Source organism: Mytilus californianus, unplaced genomic scaffold (genome assembly GCF_021869535.1).
Source record: "Mytilus californianus isolate M0D057914Y unplaced genomic scaffold, xbMytCali1.0.p SCAF_14, whole genome shotgun sequence".
Classification (NCBI taxonomy): Eukaryota; Metazoa; Mollusca; class Bivalvia; order Mytilida; family Mytilidae; genus Mytilus; species Mytilus californianus.
In genome coordinates, this window is record NW_026262626.1 from 6,229,018 (window position 1) to 6,250,364 (window position 21,347).

Here is a 21,347-nt window from a genome sequence, read left to right on the forward strand (position 1 = left end):
TAGTACTCGGTCGCGTGCAAGGATTGTTATTTAAATTTGTAGATTTATATTCAAATATAAAAGAAATATAAATCGAATTACTCAATTGTTTATATGAAAAATATATATATTTTTTTATTTTCCTTTTATCTATTACAAATATTTCAAGAACATAATATATCTTGCACAAACATCTTTCTAAAAAACATGAACCATTCTTTAACTAACCTATAACGAACATCACACAATTATTTTTCTTTGACCGAAAGTGCATTATCATCGCATTGATCGCTTCCATAATTTTACAATTCATCACTGATCAACTTTCTGCTAATCAAATACTGGATATGTTTGTACATATAATGTAATGGGGTGAGTCACATAAGTTGAAATATAATTCAATTTCATAATTATATAGTTAAAGGACTAATAGTGCACAGTATGATACTAGTAATGTTTACAATGTTAAGTTTCCCTGAAAGTATGATGCATTTTATTGAACATAAAACAAAAAAAAAACAAAAACATGGATATGTTCTGATATTTTAGTCTTAGATACATTAGTTGTATTTTTGGCTTTGCACTAGCTGTCAGTAACTGCGAGTACTCTCAGATCTGTACTTAGTGTCGTTTTGTTTTTGGGATGTATAAGTACCCAGCCACGTCTACTTTAAGTCTTTGTTAGATGTATTTCTATTTGTATCCATCTGATGAGTTACGCCATTTTAACTGATTTTTATAGTTAGTTCTTATGTTGTACTGTTACACCACTGTTCCAGGTTAGGGGAGGGGGAGGGTTTAGCGCTCACAAATATTTTTAACCCCGCTATATTCTTAATGCTCCTGTCCAAAGTCAGGAGCCTGTAGTTCAGTGGTTGTCGTTGTTTCATGTTTGTCATATTTCGTAAATTGTTCTGTTGTGATTAGGCCGTTAGTTTTCTCAATAGAATTGTTTCATTTCAGGGCCTTTTTTAGCCGACCTTACGGTATGGGATTTTATCACTGTTGAAGGCCTTACGGTCGCCTATAATTGCTTACATTCACTTCATTTGAACTTCGGTGGATAGTTATTTCATTGGCAATCATACCACATCTCCTTATTTTTATATATGGGAATATCGCAATTTTTATTACGTTCAGGATAAGCCAAATGATTATTACAATTTTTAATTGTTTTTCATTTTCTCATTCTTTAATTCTAAACAATAATACAATTGAGAACGGAAATGGGGAATCTGTCAAAGAGACAACAACCGACCAAAGGACAGAAAACAGCAGAAGGCCACCAATGGTTCTTCAACACAGCGGGACAATCCGGCACCTGGAGGCGGGCTTCAGCTGGCCCCTATACAAAATGTGTACTGGATTAGTGAAAATGAATGTCACACTAAAAACTCCAAAACATATAAATGAACTTATTCTAAAAACATACAAGCCTAAAAAAAGCCAGAGGCTTCTGACTTCGGACAGGCGCAAAAATATTTTTAGGTAAAATGCGCTACAAATTTATTGATTTGGAATATAATTCGGCATGTTTTGTTTTAAAGGAGCCCGAAAATAAAATTGACAACACAGAAGAAAAATTGATCAAAATGTTGGAGTTTCTCATTGATAACATGTTCGTAGAATTTGGAGGTAGAATTTCCAGCAGGTTGTAGGAAATATCTGTACACCTCTACTAGCCGACCTTTTATTATTTACAAGTGAGTCGGAGTTCTTTCAGACATTGTAAAATCAAGTAATTCATAGAAGCTAGATATTTTATTTTACATCCAGGTATAAAGATGATGGTTTTTTCCATTAACAATCCATTCTTTGTATGATTGGATTACATGCTGAACTAGAGATCTAAAAAAAACAAAAAAACACAGATACAGCTTCCTCCGCCTTATCTCTAGACAAACACCTGGAATTTGTTACTTCAGCCATCTTTACAGCAGAATCACAAACAAAAAAACAAAAGAAACGATCTCGATTTTAAAACACCTTAATAGCAATAAACCTACTTCATCCGCGTATGTTTTATACATTTCTCAACTGATACGATATTCAAAGGCTTACAGCATTTACTCAAACTTTGTTAAATATCATCGGCGTCAGATCATACAATTATTGAGCCACTGTTTTACCAAAGAAAGTATCGTCCTTTTTCTAAAAACAAGTTCAGCGGAAAGTACTAAGACCTAATGGATAAACATGTATTGTATAATTCACAAGCATAGTGTTATGAATTATATGTGCTATGGTTGTGTATTTTTGTTTATACTTTACAGTTTTTCATTTATTTGTATTTTTGCTTTCATGTTTTTTTGAGTTGTATGACTATTTACGTTTCTCGATATTTGTGAATACATCTATATGTATCAAGTTTGTGGCTTTCGGCGTTTCTCGAGTAGGTGGGTCCAGAGGTGCAATTCGGGACCAAGATGATTTTAAAGTGTTGTTTTTGTTTACCCTTGTATTCATATTTTACTTAATATGTACTTTATTGGGAAAGTGAATACTAGAACGGCATTATGTTTTGTACTATCAACTACAATAACCTCTTGTTGGGGTCTTCGATAGATTTATTTGTATGTGTGTTTGAATTTTTACACAGTTGTGATGTTTGTCTGTCATGTATCTTTTTTTTTGGTATTTTTTTAATAATAACAGACAAAAAACTAGGTCAATTAGACCTGCTTTGATACGACAACTGCATTTGAAAGCCAAGGATGTATAAAACCGAAACAGTTGAATAGCAATACAATCTAAAATGACCTAAAATTATAGCCAAATCTTTCAAAGGCCAACTTTGCCTGAGGAACTTGAAACATTAGTTTCTTTAGAAATTTCAAAATTTATAAACGGCAAACCTATAAAGGTTCGTTATTGATCATGTCAATACCGAATTCGAAGTGCTGACTACCGAGCGGATGATACCCCCGGGGACTGATAGTCCACCACCAAAGGTATCGACCCAGTGCTGTAAAAAATGAAAACAACAAGTTATAAATTGTAACTGTGAACAACTTATTACGGACCTGTTTCTGTATTGTTCCGTTTTACAATGTGTGACTAAAATCAATAAAGACCCATCGAAACAATATCTGATACAAAGATTCAATGATACTTTTAGATATTTGGATGATATATTGGCTCTCAATAATGGTGACTTCAGTATGTACACTAAAGAGATTTATTCTGCTGAACTGATTTTTAATAAAGCTAATACCAACAATGAACACTATCCTTTCCTGGATCTTGATATTTATATCTTTACTGGAAAGCTTAATTTTTAAATTTACGATAAAAAATAAGGAATTTTTATTTCCTATTGTTAATTATCCATTTTAGATGGTAACGTTCCATTCGCTCCAGTTTATACTGTTTGTGTATCTCAACTTGTTCGGTTTGCTATTGTATTAACAATGTATTTGATTTTAACTAACGAAATATCTCTATTACTAAAAAAATATTACACCAAGGTTTTCGATATCAAAAACTGGTCAAACTTTTCATTAAATTTCATTATCCGTAGAAGGACATCATTCTTAAATATAAATCAACGTCCAAACATCTTATAAATTCAGGGATTTCACATCCCAACTTGTATGGTATTAGTCTATACAAAGCAACAAAAATGTCTTCATTCACCTCAAAAGCTAACCAAACCTTCAAATAGACTTATTCGGAAAGGATATAGTTACGATATTGTTGTCAGGTCATTCATGTTTCATATATCATTTGTTTGGAATAAAATTGATTCACTCATAGGGTCTTTGCATCGGAAATAAACACATGTATACTAAAACAAGTTGTCGGCATGATACGGGTTATGTTCCCCTCATATATGTTATGATGGTACGATACTAAACCCTAACGGGAGAGATTGTTGTTGATTTTCCTATCATGACGAAATAACCTTCAATTAGTTTAATCGGGTTCTGGAGCTGGTTTTTAAAAAAAACTGCTAGTAGTCCTTTGTTAATTTATGTTGATTTTTGTCATTTTGCTGAGTGTCTTCTGTTACCTATTTTTACATCGGATTCGGACTTCAATTCTACGGGTGAAGGATTAGCTTGCTGTGTTGAAACCCATTGCTGGCCTTATGCTATTTTCTGCTCTTTGGTCGGGTTGTTGTCTCTTTGACTCATTCCCCGTTTCCATTCTCAATTTTATTATAACGGCAGCATGCCCGGAATAAGAGATATACTGAAAAAAGACTTTAGTTAAGAAAATGCTGATAAATACCGTGGGATTCGCATTAGAAACATTTTACGAAATAAACGGAAAACCACAATCTCCTTGCATGATTAAATTTGAATACACAGTAATGAAGAAGGGTAAAACCTTTTTGTAAATGTTATTAACACAAATACCGAACTCCAAGACAAATCAAGAAGGAAAAGTCAATAAATTCTGACGAAATAAAACGTTAGACTACATGTATATCAAACTACGGAACGAATAGAAAACACTGTTATATTCCTGACTTAGTAAAAGCTTTTTCTAAAGAAAAAAATTAGTTAAACTTTGTTTTATAGTTAGCTAAACCTAATTCTAACATGTTAAAGTCTTACGATAAATAAGGATATATTATGCACATGATACAACGGCGATTCGCCGCTAACCCACTCCCCACGTTCAGAAATCGTAAAATAATTTGGTTGAGTAGAAATTCAAACTTTAGATAAAAGCTTATCGTTATCATTTTATAACTTTAAATATCTAATGGCCACTGACTCTTGATGACATCTTGCCATAAGACTTCGTTCTATAAACACATGTCATTATTTCTTTAACTAGAGAGCATAGTTTGCATTCGAGAACTATTACTGTACCATGTGATATTTCATGACACTGCAAACCACTTTTCTGTCAGTAGAGCTGAAGGAGTACTTTACTATCACAGCTAATGATAGTGGTTATATATCTACAAGGTAAGGAGAAACATCGTCCTGGATACTTCATCTCAAGAGTCATTATATATTATAATGTTTGGTGTTTTTATAATGATTTAGATTATAACATAATGTTGACTGCTGTACCCCATTTTTTACATGTTTATCTATGATGTCTTATTGTTTTGTTTACACATTATTGTAAATATAATGGAATTTTATGCGACTGTCATACAAGTGAGGGGGTTATGTAGCTATCAAACAAGGTCTAATCAACCATTTTTTACACAAGAAAATGCCTGTACCAAGTGAAGAATATGACAGTTGTTTTCGATTCGTTTGATGAACTTTTGTTTTTGCCATTCGGAACGGGACTTTCCGTTTTGAAGTTTGGTATTTTTGCTAATTTAATTTATATTTTGAGAGTCATTTTTGTAACCGGAGAGCATAATGACCTTCCAAAGTTAATTGGGATTCGATCTGGAGACCACTGGTACAATAAACCACAGCTGTACTTACTGAGCTTAATGTTGCACTTCTGTAGATACAGGCTGTACGGTTAAAACTGATCCAGTTTAACTATGAAGTTTTATAAAATTGTATATCCTGGAATAAAAATTTCACATTCACTATAATTTTTGCAAAGGTCAAAACAAAGGGTTGTGTGGCATATTTTCAACATTTACATACCTAGAACTTCTAAGAATTTAAACTTATACTGAAATACTGCAAAACCCCTCCCTTTACTTTGAATCTTCCTGAGGGAATTCAACTTGATCACTACCTTAATGTATTCATACGGGTAAATTTTCCAAGTTCTGTCAGTATGAGTTGAAACATGGAGGTCATATCTTGGAACCAGTAGGTACACACAGCTAAATATCTATGGAAATAAATATATCCCAAATTGGGTGTGGTTTGTGAATAAAAAGTACATATAGGATTATTCCACTACAGAAGTAATAAAACAAAAACCAAAGAGCATTTCCTTAAACACTCTGTTGGTCATATTACAAACTAGTATGCAATAAAGAGGCTGCCATATATCGAGAACAAAATGAATATTTTTCTTAATTTTTTTTTAATACTTAGCACTTTTTAGTTTTGCAGCAACAACGTAGTTTGCATAACTAAGCACACGATACAAGCTCCACATCAGTTTCCTAAATTTTTAGTTTCTTGTAATTTTACAGAATAATGGTTTCAGATCAATTTTCTTTCTACAGACCATGTATACCACAGATATTTAAAATGATCTTTATCAAAACATCTGCGACACTGTTTCGTTTGATTTGTTATTCTTTAGGATAAATAAAATAGTATCTTCAAAATAGTTTGTTTTCGATCTATGAGTTTGACTGTCCCTCTGGTATCTTTCGTCTCTCTTTTTTAAAGCCGGCAACCATATGTTTTTTATAAATATGATGTCTTTTGTTTGCTTTCTTCCACCTATGGTCATTTGAAAACATGTAATAATTGGGTATTTTACTTTTTTGGAATATTTTTCTGCTCTCTCTCCTTTTATATGGTACCTCATCTGTCTAATTATCTTTCAAAATGACAAACAAATAGTTATTAGAATATGGTCACACAAAAAAGCTTAAAATAACAATATCATGCTAGCCATGTTGGTAGTAAAGAGAGCGTCGTATATAAATGTTCAAAATATAGTAGCAACACCTGAGATAAACATACAGCATCATTTTGAATAACCAAACGCCATATTTTATGAAGCATCGTAAGTTTGAATTCTGCAATAGACAGAGTTTTTTCTTGACATTGTTCTAAGGGTGTTTCAATTATTAACGGAAAAAGATAATATTTACACCAAAAGTATATTGTGGTATTCATACGTTCTTCCGATATCGCGATATGTGTGCCACTGTAATCAGTTTTATATACATCTATAGAATACAAATCATTTCATGAATCCAATCGCATAAACTACAATAGTTTTGAAGAAGATGTTGAGCACATTTAACAATGATACAAATGACTGCTGCGTTTAGAAGTCTTTTTCAAGATCATTTATATTGTGAAAATGACAGTCAGATGTTAAATCATAAGAAACTGTAAAAACGTCATGCAAAATATTATTCAGCATCGTTTTAAATTAGGCCTGTTTGCAGGAAATGGAATCGTAATCCTATATTTGCAAATTTAAGACGCTTCAATTAAACTATATGGTATTTAAAACAGTATTTTTTTCATAATTGGAAAGGTTAATAGCTGGTCGTTGTTGAGACGCTAATGCAATCTTATTAAACCCTTGAATCAACATTCATGTTGGCAATGTTGATAGAAGTTTGTGCGTCGTATATGTATATGATATCCAGAACACATCGTTAATAGGTTAGTGATATAAATGCTTATTCTGATATTCTGATAATATAAGTTGGATAATAAAAACACATAGAAATGACCTTTATCCCAAGCTTTATCCAAAGATGCGAAACCTTAGGAGAGGGTTTGGCGTCATCTAACTTGTTTAACCCCGCCACATTCTGTATGTGCCTGTTTCAAGTCAGGAGCCCCTGTTAATCAGTAGTTGTTGTTTGTTGCTGTGTAAGATATTTGTTTTTCGTTCTTTTTTTGTACATGGAATAGGCCGTTAGTTTTCTCTTTTGAACTGTTTTACATTTTTTTCATTTCGGGGCCTTTTATAGCTGTCTATGCAGTATGGGCTCTGCTCATTGTTGAAGGCCGTTCGGTGACATGCAGTTTCTGTGTCATTTGGTCATTTGTGGAGAGTTTTCTCATTGGCAATCATACAACATTTACTTATGACCAGGTGGAATCAGGTTTAAGATGACTTGAATGCGGAACGTTCAAAATACTTTATTGATATAACAAAGAAAGCAATGACAAATCTAAAATATACAGATAATGACAAATAAATAAAACTTTACAAATAAATGCATAAGAATATATCATTTTGTCATGTTTGTAGCAAATAATGTATATAATGTTTAATTACACAATTGCAAATATATAATAACGCAAAACACAGTTAAATGACAGCTCTATAGCTAGATGTTAACGATGTGTTGATCAATGCAAATGAAAACTAAAGTAAGTTGGATATACGACTCAATAAAACACTGTAAAACATTGAAAGTTAATTACAGGTTAATAAGAAAATATAAAGTATATAATACAATTAGCAAAGTAAAAGAAAACTAAATGAAATATTTAAGGCCAAAATTAATTAATTTGGAAAAACCTTGAAATGATAAATACCTTATACTGCTGGCTACGACTCATAGTGTTGCTTCGGGTCTAACTTATTCCGCATTGACAATATAGATAAAAATTAAGTATATATAGTCAAAATACAAGGTCAAACAAGTCAGTACCAGATAAAATAACTATTCAGAAAAGTAGTGTGTCCAATAGCCAGTAGTGAGTAAAAATCAAAGAGTTTACATAGAGTATTTGGATTTGCTGAACCATATAATACAAAATGTGTTCAATATAGTTAGATCATAATAATATAAGGGTAAAATAGATATAAATGAAGTACAAAGTTGGGAACATTATCAAATAGATAATTATACATAAATCAACTTATCCACATTCTTATTCTTATAAACATATTACTTAATCACTTGCTCTTTGGCTATCAATTGTATGAAAAATATATTTACTCTGCAGTAATATCAATATTAATATACCATATCATGAGGGAAAAATCAACACATGATACCGTTTTTTAAATCTACTGTAGCCTTGTTAAACCAAACATATTAAAAATGTTTATATATGTATACCTTGACTTGTCACCTTTGACATTCAAAACCTACATATTGTAATAATAGAAGTTGGCTAATAAAAACATAGGAATGAGCTTTATCCCAAGATGTGAACAAACATAGTACTTGATTATTTGACTTTTTGGTTATCAATGGGTTGAAAAATATATATACTCTTCAGTAATGTCAATATTGGTATCCCATATCATGAGAGCAAAATCAACAATTATAGGATTACATGTATCGCTATTCTAATCAACAGTAACATTTAAAACCACACATGATACACATATTTACCTTGATTGTCATCTGAAATGTTTAATAGTAAAAAGTAAGCCTACTGATCTTCCCACATCTAATAAATTAAACAAGGATACTTTATTGAGGGTTATCTTTTAATTACTAGTTCTAATAGACTATCGTATAATTTGGAAAAAAAAATAATTCATTATTTCGATTGAGATAAGACATATAATACTGGAGTTATTTACGATAATTACGATAATGAACAATAATTGCTGTATTCAGCACTTATTTAAGTATTATTGCTGTGAAGAAAGTTAAAAAAATCAAGTCAACAAAGGGCAACGACAGTTCTTCATTTCTAATTATAGACCAAACAAGTTTGTCCGAAACATAAGTAACTAAATATCCTTTGATTGTTAATCCGGGATTGCATCCTGTTTGATATGAATTTACAAATTTTAAACTCCATTATTTCTTCAAACAGCATAGTTCACAACAAATATTAAATAAAGAATGAAAATGAATGATATTGTCAATCAAAAATGTAGGCGGCGTTTCAGAAGATCTATCATAATCACTAGATCAATTATTTAAAGAATCTCTAGTTACATACATATGGCTTTCATAAGAACTATCATAATCACTAGATCAATTATTAAAAGAATCTCTACATGCTCTAGTTACATATATATGACTTGGATGGAGAGTTGTTTCATTGGCACTTATACCACATCTTTTTATATCTACATAGATAGTTTACGTTTTTTATTAAATAAAATGGCAAATACTATTTAGTATTTTTTTTTCTCTTGAATAAGAACAAAATTATTCATTTCATTTTTTAACCCATTAATGATTTTAAACAACACCGTTAACAACTATATCGACCTTTAAACCATATTGTTAATCTTATAAATGGTAATGCATTTATTAACTATAAAACAAAAACACTTAAATAACATACATTTTGAACTGTGGACCTATCATTCGTAATGTAACTACTATGTGTTGGGTCTATCCTGTTCTTGATAGATCAACCTGCACGTTTCTAAGTTATACGAATTAGCGAACAGAATCCTTAGTTTCATACAGATTTACAGATTTATTAGTAGAGTCGGTACCATAAAGCAGCTGAATATTGATCATGGGCAATAGCTTTCAAGTAACAAAAACATTGGAAAAGCAAAATGAAAAACGTTGCTGGGTTGAGAGTGAAACTGATTTATAGAGACAATATTTCTATTCCATAAATGAATATTTATATTGTGGTGGAGAGTGTCTAGGGGACACATAATCCGTTTCCATGTTTTACAGAGATTCCTTTTGTATCAACTCCCGAGTTATACTTGTCTTTTACGCGTATGATTTTTTAACACTTCTCAAAACACAAATATATAGCGTCATTTGCCAAGAGCTCCACTTTCTCTTTTCCGGACTGATCACATCTTAACTACTTAAACAAATGATTTAGAATTGTAATAACATCTACTAGGAATGAGAATAATTATTGAAATATTAACTTGTTTTCCAGATTTTCTTTTAATTGAGACTGACCTACACATTACATTTTTATTTTTAATGAGTAATAGGAAACTAGTTTCTTAATTTAGTATATCGTTGGATTTTTCATAAAGTGACAAAACGAAGTTGTGTATATCAAATTTATTTGTTTGACAGGAATGTTAGAATAAAATTAAAAATAGAGCAGCAAGATAATTGAAGATGTAGATCCTTTATACCCGTGAGCCCCTTTATATAACAGTTGAAAATAGTATTCAATAACATGAGTGTGTGGTGCTATATCAATATAACTATCAAGGTAAAAGGCATGTAAACTCGTTGATTTATCTTTGCGGTGTTTGAAATCATACTTGTCAGAAAGATTGCAAATAGTTATAATGGATAATGTAAATTATTTCATAAGAAATATCAATATTGTGGTTCTTATGGGTAAAATAATTGAATGTATGCTCTATTTTGTAATACTAGTAATAATGACTCACTCTTACATATTTAGAACATAGCAATTAGAAATCATATGCAGAGTAATTTAAATGACATTTTTTAATTATCACCTCAAAATTATTTTTCTCTTTGTCCGAAATACTGATGGAAATTTGTTTATACATCGACCAAAACTCTTTTCATGAAGAAAAATCATTATTCAGATATAACATTATGACTCCGCAGTTTTGTTTTCTATTTCAACTTGATTTTAATATTCAAGTCAAGAAACAATATCATAATTCTAATTTTTATAAAATTAAAAAAAAAGTCAACTAGAAAGTTTTTCCGTGACAAAGAGTTAATTGAAATTATCACTTTAAAGGTATTTATTATGAATTTAGCACGATGGGCTTATACTTTTGAATATAAACAAATTTATTTTATTTCAGTGATTCAGTGAAAGACAATAACGCATATTCACAAAAGACCCGTTACGGGGATATAAATAGGTGTATTAATTAAAGTTGAATATCTGTTTAACCGGTGAAAAGGATACAATACATCTTTGTATTGATTGAGAGGAAATCGAAAGAAATGTTTTTTTCTGCGATCTTGATCTTACATTGAAAGCGTTATGAAGCATGATGTTCCTGTTATGTATATTGTCATATAATGAATTATAAAACATGATTATAAAACACTTTACGGAGGCCTGTCACTGAATTACAAAGTATCACATAACCTAGATCAGATTCCTTTTTACAATAATGACAATTAAATATTGACCTTGAATTTAGTACCAAATCGTTTAAAGCAACAGTCGTGTATTACTTTGTATTTTTGAAAAGCACTTTATTTGAACCTTTCAATCATTATCAATCGTCATGAATAAATCACTGTTTTACCACAAGGGAATTTTAGTCAGTCTATAAAACCTGGACGATACTCGAAAACACATTGATTATTCCGAAAAGACAACTGACATAGAAAAGTTTATATATTCTCAAAATGTCCTTTTTATGCAGTAACAGGAAATTTGTGAAGATTCCATTAATGTAAAGTTAATATATATATTATACAAAGGCATTTCTTTTGATTTCTACACGGAATTTTATAAATTGGATAATAAGTAATGTCAGGGTATATTTGACTTTTATAATTGTAAATAATGTACTATAATATTGTAGTTATAACTTATTATCACGAATATTAACTTACCTAGTGTGCTCTTTCAAGGTTTCCAATCTTACCAGAAAGAAGCCTGTGTTGTTAATAATCATTTGATATTCATCGGTTAATAATTAAATGAAAAAATATGCAAAATTGTTAAGTGTTTTTTAAGGAAGGAATAAAATTTTTGTCCCAAGAAAAATAGCCCCTCCCCCTTCGAATGATCATTACCTAAGTAGGGGCTTACATTTGGAGACCGATCGCGAGGCCTGACTGCTATAAACAACAGATGACGAACAGCAAACAGTTGATACATGAACGACGACGACGGACACAAAATTATTGCACTGAATAATCTCAACTACCACATGATTCTATTTGAATATTGGAGTTGAAGCGGTGGCAAATCCTCGGGTTTTACCATATATAGGTACACAAACTTAAAACTCAATTTATTTTTTAGTTGATTAATCAAAATTTAATTTGAGATCGTTTTTTCAAATCTCCTTATCATATTAGACATGCGTTTTATAAAATCTTTGTGATATCTTTTACCGTTTGGTTTTAAATTAGAATTAAAAATTGTATTTTCCCATAGAGTTTGAGATAAAACCCCGAGAATCTCACCTCCTAGAAATTTGAAGTGCCAGGGTGTTCGAAAATATGTATGAATATATTTCTCTCGAACTTGTATAAGGAATATAAACAAATTCAGTATGTTTACTCATTATTTGGTAAATGTTATTTTCTTAGCTATTTTTAATTAATTTGCACGAATTATATTTTTCTGACAAAATTATATCTTTTGCTCTAAAGTAACACATACGATTCTGATAATATAAGGAACATTGCAACTTAAGTTAAAAAAAAGGATTATGATTGTTTAACCAGTTGTTATGTAAGTTTGCTCGTGTCAGTCTGATCACTGATTTTCGGCAAAAATATTGTTTAACTACTCTTTCATTGGTGGTTCTTTTTCTATAAAAACTGGAATTCATGTATTAAAAATCTATCGCCCTTCTAGTCCTTAATGGCATATTATAAGTCCTTAGTGCACTAAGGAGTCATTAGCAGTGTTTAGAAGTACCGGCAGAAAACAGCTGAAGGCCACAATGAGTCTTCAACACAGCGAGAAAATTCCGCACCCGAAGGCGTGTTTCAGCTGGCCCCTAAACAAAAATGTATTTTAGTTCTGCGATAATAGACGTCATACTAAACTTCGAAACATACATACATAAATTTCTGAACGTAAACTGGTCCTGGGGGTTGGAACCCTTTTTTGATGATCAAGGATTTTGAATGGGGACATATAGTTAGAACCACCCCTTTTATCCTGGGTTGAGAACCCTCTTTTTAAAAATGTAGCAAATTATAAGTATTTTTTAAAATTTTATTTAATATTAAGTAGAATTATAAAAATCGATGAGTTTTAAATTTGACAACACTCATTGATATTGGAAATACACTACACGATATACGACAATTAATTTATTTAAGGGGGCTCGAGGATATAAATCCATTTTTTTTTAAACATAGGATAATCCGATTTCGCTATTTTGTTTCTATAAATGAACTTTATCATATACTTAATAGAAAAATAAAATAAAAAATGGGATCACCGTTCATTCAAACTCACAATCTACCTTCGAAAGAAGCATGCATTTTTGTTAAGATACTTTTTTTCTGTTGAACTATTAGGAGAAACATAGGTAATACCGAAATAAAAAAAGAACCAAATAACAGAAATCGCATATCATAAAGTAACAACTAATAGTGTAAAAAATAAAATTTGTAATGAGAAAAGAATGTTAAATTTTTTGCTGAAATTTTTGTACCCTCGAGCCTCCTTAAGACATGGAATGTTTAGTAAAATTGTCGACCAATCAACACGGAAAACGAGATATCTAAAATGTGTATACCCTTATACATTTTCATTATCATACATCAATTCTAAATGCAATCCAAATAAAATTGCTTTTAGAATCGTGTATTAAGCGCTTATCGTTCATTCGTCAATGAATCATTCACCGTGCGTGTATCGTGCGCGTATCATTCATTATTCATCGTGCGTATATCGTGTGTTCATCATTCATCGTGTATCGTGCGTTCATCATTCATCATTCATTTTTCGTTAATCCTCCGTGTTACGCTCATCGCTCATTGTGCGTGTATCGTGTATCGTGCATTCACCGTGCATTCATCGTGCATTCACCGTGTGTGTATCGTGCGTGCGTGTATCGTGCGTGTGGTCAGTTTGAATTTTAGAATGTCTGTAACTCCTGGAAATCCCTTTGCAATGGATCTCGTTTCTCTGAAAAATTGAAAACGTTGCCTAAATATTAAAAGTTTACGGATTAATTTGAATTACTTCTAGCTGAAATTTCAACATATTTAGACTTTTTCGTAAACATTTTCATTGCGATCTCTCATTTAATGTTAAATGATAATGTACAGAAACATGCACTGAGAGTGGTTTTTATACCTCAGTAAGTTTTTTTTTCAATTAAATTATTAACGAATAAATCTACCTAGTTTACGAAATTGTATAAAAAAGACTATTAACGACAGTGAGATTGGACTTTTTATTGGAATCAAACCTTTCCTCTTAAAAAAACTAATTTCTGTAGTTGCAAAAAATATTTACTGTGTATAAACTATTTGCTGGTAGCAAATATTTTCCCGTATGTTCTCACCGTATATCGCATTGTTTAACAATGCGTATTCGTACATTTGTATTTTATTTCATTACAGAATACAGGTTCGTGGAATATTTACGTCGTCAGCTTCAAATGCAAAATAAAAATTGCACGAACCTATATTCTATATTGACGTTATAAATAAGACTCTACGGACACGCATTGTTAAACAATACGATATACAGTCAGTGTATATCAAAAATAAATAAATCGTTAATAGAGTTTGACTGCACAAATCGCAAAAAAGCAGTATAAAGTATTTGGTGCCTTGGTGGCCAAGTGGTCTAAGTAGTCCAACTACTGTATCACCAGCCTGTATATACTAAGATTGCGAATTTGAATCCCGCACGTGACAGGTGCGCTCGAATCCAACCTTAATAGACTAAGAATATTAGTTTTCCCACCAAAGGTCGGTGGTTCTCCCTTGGCACTCCGGCTCCACCTATAAAAACTGACCATAACGAAATAGCACAATTGTGCTGAAAGTGGCGTTAAACACCAATCAATCAATCAATCAATCAATCAATCAATCAAGTGCAAAAATAACAGTTGAACAATAATAATTCATTTTGAAAGTTGTAATAATTGCAGTTTAAAGAAAATAACTATGCATACATTGTCTGTTCGGATGATCTCAAATTATTGTCCTCATAGCCTGGAAAAAAGTTTATACTTTTAAACAAATAAATAAGTAAAAATTGACAAAATAGTTTGACCACTAAATAATTAAAGCCCTCAAGCCGTTAAAACTTCATCGTATTTCAATTAATGCAAACTCATCCTGATTTTCGTTTTCTTGTGTTTTCATGGACATTTTTTTAATTCCTATAAAATTTAGTAAAAAAGAGCAGTGAGTCAAAATAAAAAAAAGAAACATGCATCATTTATTTCCCGCTATCTCCGTTAATCGTGACTAGGATGCTATTGCTTTTTGAATATGTTTTGTTATTGCCCCATAATAATCTTTATTTAAAATACAACATATTTTTCTACATTTCGGTAACCAGATAACGTGAAAGATGTTCATATGCGGATTAACAAGGACACTGATGATGCCCGTATTTATATCAATGAAAAAACAAAATAATCGTTCAGATTTTCTTCTTTTACACAGAATGCACTCTTTCGTGTAAATTAGTGTTGTATTTTATATGTCATAATTATTGTACACAACGTTTTTCGATATCAATGCGTTAATGTAACTTTGTGTGCAGAAATATCGTATTACTATTTACCTATAATGCATGAAAGCATTTGAATCAAAGAAAATAATTAGAATTTTATATGTCGAACAATGTTTATTATCTACATAGACAATTTGAGAAAATATATTTCACAAATTGATAAAAAAAAAGCTTTACATTCACCAATGATGATCTATACAGGAAGAAACTGAAATTCTGAAATTCCACATTCTGTATTACAAATGAACAAAATAACTAAAATGTCAGATTTACATATAAAAAAAAATTAAAACAACACGTTATAAATATCATGTTAACTTACGTTTTAATATGCTTGTTAACAATCCAAGATAATTAAAGATTACTTTTAATCCTGATTACACACTATATTTATAACATATCAATAAAATTACTAGCGCATATAGTTTTCTCTAAATGGCTTATATCCAGGAGGAAAACGGTGTCAACATATAATGCATATAGATTTACTTGGAGCGAAAATCAAGACAGTTTAGAGCTATGCAATGTATTAACTTCTAATTCATTTATGCAAAGCACCATCAGTGAACTAGTGAAATAACATATTTGGTGTGTATCAGCTTTCAAAAGATAATCGGAGTGACAGTTTAATGTTATGATATGATGATTCCTCAAAAGTAGAGATGATGAGAAAAAATATATCAAATTTCATTTTGATGCGATTTCGTCGGAAAATCTAGGATTGAGTAGAATCAGAAACATTTCGTTAAATGTACATGTAATATAAAAAATATCAATTAAAAGCCATTTAATGTTTCGTCTTTGTCTTTTCCTTGGTGCCCACATTTTTAACCCCTTTTGAAAATGTTTTTTACTAATGTAAATATTTACGAAATTTTGTAGAAGAAATATGCGCCATTTTTTCGATTCTACGACCAGGCAAAAATTAAAATTAAAACATTTCTCGTAACGAAAAATCATAATTTAGCCTGTAGGTAGGGTGGTCCATTAAAGTTGTAAATTTGTTAGCTTGGTCACTCCTCTACACTATTGAGTTCTTATCAGGTACATAGGTGAGTTCTTCGAGAAATTGTGGACATGTTGTTTCCTCTATCAGAGTTTTTTTCATTGATTAACGCATAGGATTATCAGGCATTTTATTAATCATCTTTATTAATGTTATACTGCAATTATATGAAAAATAAAACCGCATTTGATGAGAATCTTTCTCATGCAACGCTCAAGTATGTTGACTGTTTAAGGAGGAGGTGCGCTTAGGATCCTTTTTGGCGCAACAATTTGAATTATTACAAAATCAACTGATTTATGTAATAAGATAATGAATAATCATGTGCAAATTTTGAAACGAACAATATTTCAGATATAACGAATTTTCACGGAGATTTTAAGATCAAACGACAGCTTAAATCTAGATTGTCTACAAAATTAGGCACAATAATGCATATTCTAAAAAATATGAGTGAGTTTGGTCTTTTGAGCACATGCAAGTTCCACAGAAATAATTATATGAGAATGTGTACATCCATAGCGACCATTCGTTAAGAGGGGTTACAGCACAGAAAAGATTCCTTTTGATTTTTCTTAAAATCTAGACACAAAGTAAATTTTGATATGCACTATCGAAATAATCACATACAAATATACCTGTATGACTTACTCTTCGAGGTATTTCTATTTGATTTGGACCTGATTTAAGTAAACGCAATTGTTTCCATTTTCATTACCTTTTTGTCGAAAATTGCAAAACTTTCATATGAAAAGAGAAATTTTCATCCAGTTTTTGAAAATTGTTCCTTAATTTATAGGCTTTAAGGTAGTTTCCAAGTTGAACATGAAATAAAATACAATTGTCAAATCATGCAATTGTGGGTAACAGAAAGCAGAAGAATTTTAATCTCATATCATTACTGTTTTTTGTTCCGTATTCTTAATGCCACATCGTCGTTTAAACATTCCCGCCTTATACCACGACGTTATACCAATTTTCGATATTATTGAATATTGTTTTTGAATAAAGGAATTATGTTTGAAATGATACTTTGTAGTCTCTGATTTTATTTATTTTATAATCAATAATTTACCAAAACCTTTCCTATTATTGTTGTTAAAAACTCCATGTGTCATTGTCATTTACCGCACGTCTCTTATTAGTCATATTACAATCAAAGGCAACTGTAAGAGAACGTGATATCATTGAACAGTTGATGTTTAGTGAGATTATGGTTTTTATCGGCATTCTTGTTGATCTTTTAATTATTAGCATTTGATTTAATCAACAAATGATTATTCAGAGTATAAGCAGATTTGTTTTAACAGCATCATTTCTGTTTTTGTTTAAACATTCCATTGGAGGTGTTTTTTCACTTTTCAGTTTTATTCAGAAAACTACAAATTACTGTGATTGATGTCGTATATTAATGATAATTTGTACTTCAAACAATACTTAGCAAGGACACTATAGACCATTACATTCTTTTGTACATTTCCACTACACAATATCTATATAATCTATAATTTGCTTTATGTAAATAGGCATTTACTCAAATATGTAGAATCAAATAATACAAATAACATGCATTTATTAGCAACCTGGCAGATTTTTGAAGAAATGAAAATGTTAGAAAACGTTCATCATAAACTCTTATTCTATAGCAATGCATGTTTTATGTACAGACACTTCCCATTCAGGTTTTTCGTTAATTGTTCTGATCTTTGTTACAATGAGTCAGATATTGCGTAACATTAATGAAATAAGTTTTTATTAATTTTCAACATCACGTAGTTTTACGTAAGTGCGTCACTGTTTGTGATGTCCTACGGTGTCTGTTGTTGATGGAAGATGTTCGTTGTTGTTCTGCGGTTTGCATGTTGTAACGCCTATTATATTATTGTTTGTGCGTTTCTCTGTGATGAGCGTTCTTGCGTGTGTTTGTGCGTTTCTCTGTGATGAGCGTTCTTGCGTGTGTTTGTGCTGTATTTCTGTCACGTAGTGTTGTCATTTTAGCGATATTTTTTAACATTGTCATATAAGCGGGAGGTTTGGCTAGCCAAAAAAACAGGTTTAATCCACCATATTTTCTTAAAATGTCCTGTACCAAGTCAGGAATATGGCAGTTGTTATCAAATAGTTCGTTTCTATGTATGTTAGCGTTTGTTTTTGTTGCACTTCAGTGTTCCTGTTGTTCCTTTGTTTTCCTCTTATAGTTGATGTGTTTCCCTTGGTTTTAGTTTGTAACCCGGATTTGTTTTCTCTCAATGGATTTATGACTTTTGAACATCGGTATACTACTGTTGCCTTTATTTGACTTCTTATTCTTTTTTAAATCAATTACAAAATATAAACAACTTGGATCTAGATGGTTAACATTGAAATTACGAATTATTGACTGAGACAGTTTTACCGACATGTTACACCTGCGAGTTGAACTATAAATTTATCACACAAAGAGTTCATGATTTTTATGGTGTACGGGAAACTGCTGTTTGTCCTACGTCGTTCTTTTTCCCGTGATTTGTCGGTTTCTCTTCCAATTATGAGTTTTGATTGTGCCTTTGGTATAGTCTGACTCTTTTGAGAAAAAAATAGTTTTAATGTATCATTTGAAAATATACATAACAAGAATTATTTACCAAACTCATCAGAGGGTTATTCAGTATATTTCATCTTCTTTACCTATACCCATGCTTAAAGCATTTAAATTGCAGAGATATTACAAACCCGATAAAAACTATAAATAAAGGAGATATGGCAATCATATGACGTTCTTTTAACAACAAATGGTACATGGAAGAACTAACTAGACACATTATATAACATCATATTATTTGAATAAACAGCCAAAACACAGCAAATCCAAAAACGACATTTTGTGTATTGACTCCATATCAATTTTGTAACAAAGACAAAATCCCCTTTGCCGAATGGAGTATCATACTTGTAAAATACATCAGTTTGAGCTACATATTTATATGAATTACGTGTATTTTATCAAGTTCATTCAGGCAAAGATGGTCTTAATTATTTTAAGCGCATATGGTATCACCAGCCCAGAAGTAAGCACTTACCTGTTGACATGAAATATTATTGAATCAGATATAGTCATTTTTATGATTTATCTGTTTTGTTTACGGATTTTGGATTACTTTAGCCGAATTTGGCAAAACCTTTCGGGATTTTGGTTCCTCAATGCTCTTCAACATAGAACTTCATTTTGCCCTTTAATTTTTTTTATTCGAACGTCTTATTGTAGGCGAAACTTGCGTCTTGAGTGCTAAGTTATAAGCCTGGTATGCTTGATAAGTTTTTTTTTGTGTATTTAGGCTTGTGTAAACCTTTTGGGATTGTGGTTCCTCAATGCTCTTCAACATAGTACTTTATTTTGCCTTTTATTTTTTTTTCATTTGAACTCACTGAGGAATCTTTTGGAGACGAAACTCGCGTCTGGAGTTATAAATTATAAGCCTGGTATGCTTGATAAGTTTTTTTTATGTATATATTTAGGCTAGAAAATTTTATGAGATAATAATAATGCCATGCTTATGAAATTTGTCGTTTATGATTAACCTCCACCGTAAAATGATAGTGAAAGAAAGCAGACATGTTACATCACTTAATTACTTCGAAAATCCAATAGAATGGATTTACATTAATCATTATATGTACCATATTCCTGATGATAAAATAAATGAGAAATTATAAAACAAAATGTATAAATACAAATGAGCACATATTTATTCATTTGAGTTGTACATAAAATGTCAGTTTTTTTTTAAAGTACAGGATATTAAAAACAATTGCTTATTATCTTTAACGTAAAACAAAAAAAAATAAACCAAACTAAAAATAAAAATGTGTGAAGATTGCCTTTTAAAAAAAATTGAAAACATGTACGCAAAGTCCAAAACAATGAATATACTATGTAGCTTTGTATGTTTATCTCTAAAATTGGGGAAACAGAATAATCGGTGGAAAAAGTACTCTTTTTTTCTAAGACTTATATGCTCTTTTTTTTGGTTTTCGATAAGAATAGCGCACCGGACGTACGAAACTTATATACTAATATATATATATTTTCATTCCGTATCAAAGATACAAAAATGATAATGTAGAAATTGTCTGATCCATTTTCATCAAATCTGTATGTCAATTATTTTACCGGTTTATTTTTTTTCTGTTAGCAAAACAATATGTAAAAAAGGAAGATAAAAAATAATGAATGTAATGACGTGCCATATCTATAAAGTTAGTATATACTTGACAATTTCTGTTAAAATGAAATACTATAAGCACTAATGCAAAAGAGCAGAATCACATTTGAATCAAAAATATAAATACTCTTAGTATCGTATAACATAATCTGAGTTTTTGGTTTTAGATTATACTATCTGCAGCTTAATCGGCATGTCTTGACAGATTTATAGCTTACTTTGCCATTTCATAACTGAGAAAAGATATGAATTTTCACTCTCAACGAATTAGATATATGACTG